The 3,605-nt window shown below is 33.7% G+C and overlaps 1 pseudogene; it reads left to right on the top strand.

The window, feature by feature from the left end:
- The first annotated feature begins 2,064 nt into the window (after positions 1 to 2,064).
- LOC111719731 lies at positions 2,065 to 3,013 on the top strand (annotated as a pseudogene).
- Positions 3,014 to 3,605: the final 592 nt, after the last annotated feature.

Here is a 3,605-nt window from a genome sequence, read left to right as displayed (position 1 = left end):
TATATATTGGATTGCTTGCTGTCTAAGGGAGGGGTTGAGGGAAGGGAAGGAAAAAAATACAAAATTTTGCAAGGGAAAATGTTGAAAACTATGCATACATTTTGAAAATAAAAGCTAAAAGAAGATCATGATCAAAACTAAACTTATTTTTTCTCCTCAAACTTTGTCTGATTCTAATTTCCCTATTAGCAATAAGAGTAATACTATTCTATCAGTGCTTCCCCTTCACTCCCCTTCACCTCTTCACTTTTTAACTTTGTTCCTATCCATATCCAAACTATTCCTAAAATCCTATCAATTTCTACCTTTGCAGCATTTTCAAGTAAATCCTCTACTATCCTTTGAGACTGCTACCACCCTGATGCAAGGGCTCATCATCTCTGTGCTTAGACTATTACAATATTTGCCTCAAGTCTCTCCTCATCCCAGTGCATCTTTCACTTAACTATCAAAATGATCTTTCTAAAGGATGACCAGATCATTACCCTATTCACTAAATTCTAGTGAGCCCTTATTATCTTCAGGACCAAATATAAAATTCTGTTTGATCTTTAAAATCCTTAATAATTTGGCTCCTTTCTAGTGAGAGAAACTATTTTACTATTATATTAATAACTAATTTTTAATTTGGGATTGAGGCTTTTCTCCTTTATTTCCTCATTTAAATCCCAATTTGTGAAGGAGAAAACCAACCAGAGTTGTCGGCATGGAAATTTATTCCCTGTTCAGATTGCTGGAGGGAGGGGACTCTCATGTCAAACCACATTCTCAGCAGAAAGAACTGCAGACATTTAGCCCACCTCCTCATTAAATATCTACCAAGCAGAGTTGATTTTCAATAGTCTTTTTGAATACCTAGTACATATCTTACCTAAAACATATAAAGATGTTGTTCAGATACTACTCTTCCATCTTTTGTTTGAATGATTCTTATTAATCAATCAAACAATCAACAAACACTTATTTACTAAACATTTACTATGTGCCAGGCACCCTACTAGTTATTCTGGATACAAATATTGAATGTGAAATAGTTTCTACGCTTAAGAACTTGAAATTGAATTATTCCTTGAAATGAGAGAACATGTATCGATATTGGTAGATACAAAATAAATATATGCAAAATAAATATCAGAAATACCAATTCACTCTTTTCCAGTCCTTCCCTTTCCTTTTTTCAGTATTTTACATCAGTGTGATCTCCTTCAATGAAAGTAGTCCCTCAAATTTCCAATCTGTATTCTCTCAATGAACTTCAGAAAATATAATATTTCTAAGGGACAATCAACTTGTCTCCTCCTTAGAGCATGTAAACAATGAATTGCCATTTATCTTATCCTATTTGGACTTGAAAAGTTTCTTTGATTTGCTGAATTTGCACATCATCTCACTCATATATGTATTCTTTGTAGAGATTAATATTTTCTCATAAAACTGTGTATATTTTTTCATGTGCTAGATGATTTTCCTTTTAGGGGAGGAATTACATCATTTTCCATTTTTTCATACTTCATCATGGATTAATAATAATAAATTATTCTAGCTGATACTTTTTAGCTAGCAAACTGTTTCCTTCTGGATGCTTGCAAGAGTTTCTCATTGAAATAGAAGCCCTGGGACTTAATAACTACACATTTGCATTGGTTTAACTTAAGGTTTTCCTCTGCTGGCATCCCATAGATTTTATTCATCTAAAACTTCATGGATTCTCTTTATCCTATGTTTTCAATATTAAAAGAAAATTTTCATACATGATTCCCAGTGACATGGTATTAAGTCTCTTTGTTTCATTATGTTTCTCTGGGACTTTAATAATTTTTAAATTGTTATAGCAAGTTTTACATTCAAGAACTGTTGCTTTGAATTACAGATACTTTTTGTCCTTCTAGTTTAGATATCTTTTGATTTTGCTCTAATATTTTTCTCCCATATGTATTTTGTGTTCTGTATTTGTATTTTTTCCCAAAATCCAATGCTTTGTTAATATTCTTCACCAACTGCTCTAATCAATAAATTCTCTTATTTAACCAGGATTTGTTTCTGCAGTCACATCCCTGAAACAAGATGGTAAAAGTCAGAATTAATGAATTTAGCTGGGTGCCTGGTGACCAGTGCTCCATTCAACTCAGATGGAAGACATATTGCCCCTTCATTGATCACTACTATATAGTTTATATATTTCAGTGTGATTCTACCCATGGCAGGTTCGAGGGTACTGTCAAGTCTGAGAATGAAAAGGTGGTGATCAGTGGAAATGCCATTACCATCTTCCAGGAGCAAAATCCCACAAATATTAAATGAGGAGATGCTGAAGCCAAGTATATGGTGGAATGCACTGGTGTTTTTATCATTATGGAAAAGGCCAGGACTCACTTAAAAACTGAAGTCATTGGGGTAATTATCTCTGTTCTTTCTGCTGATGCCCTAATGTTCTTGATGGGAATAAACCATGAAAAAAGGATAACTCCTTTAAGATTGTCAGTAATGACTCCTGAACTGCCAACAGCTTGACCTCCTTGGTCAACTTGGTGACAATTTGGACATTGTGGAAGACTTGTGAAGATAATAAATTGCACCTTTGGCAGGTTGTGGTATGATGAGCATATGCTACCCAAAACGTCCTTATTTCCACTTATGTTTTTAAGGGTGTAGTTAAGGTCATACTTGAGCTGAATGGGAAGCTTGCAGGCATGGCCTTCCATGTTCCTATTCCCAGTGTATCTATTGTGGATCTGACCTGCTGTCTGGAGGAATCTGTTAACTATAATAAAATCAAGAAAGTGATGAGTGCTTGCTTCATCAAACACCAGAAGGACCCTTGAAGGATATCTTGGTCTACCCAGAGGACCAGATTGTATCCTGTGGCTTTAATAATGTTATCTTTGGCTTTAACAATCATAGATCTTCATCCCCAATCAAAAGGGAGTTCCATGACTGGAGACTCCACACACACAACCTATGCCTTTATAGTAGGGGGAGAAGCACAGAGAACTACATTGTTTACCATCAATAAAGTTGCTATATTTAGTACAAAAATAGAATAAATGTAAATCATATATGTGTGTATATATATTTTACAAATAAGAAAGTTAAGGTTCAGAAAGGAGAAGAATCTATATATAGACCAAATAACAGAACCATATTATCTCCTGATTCCAATTCCAGGGCTCTTTCTACTACATTGCATTGCCTCTAGAAATCTTATTTTTTTGTTGTTATTAAAGTTCTTAATAAAATTTAAAAATGGCTTGTTGAGAGAAAAATAAGTTTAAAAAAGTACTGAGTTAACAACCATTTAACAACAGTTAAAATAAATCTAAAATTCCATCAATTTACCAAAAAAGAGTAAGACTATTTTACTATGATTGCTTTTGAACATATTGCTTTTGTAGTTTTAAAAATTAACTGCTTATCCAGCTCATGGTGCTTCTATCTACTGTGCCTTATATACATGTTTAATTATTTCCTTATATTTTTGTCTGATTATTTCCTACATACTAATTGTGATAGTATTTGCAAGTTTTCATTCTCAACTCTACAGACTCTCAATGGGTTGGGTTTTCTGGAAGCTAACTGAACTTGTTACAACCAGCCATGCTGTATCA

This window comes from Sarcophilus harrisii, chromosome 3 (genome assembly GCF_902635505.1).
Source record: "Sarcophilus harrisii chromosome 3, mSarHar1.11, whole genome shotgun sequence".
Classification (NCBI taxonomy): domain Eukaryota; kingdom Metazoa; phylum Chordata; class Mammalia; order Dasyuromorphia; family Dasyuridae; genus Sarcophilus; species Sarcophilus harrisii.
This window is presented reverse-complemented; position numbering and strand designations above follow the sequence as displayed.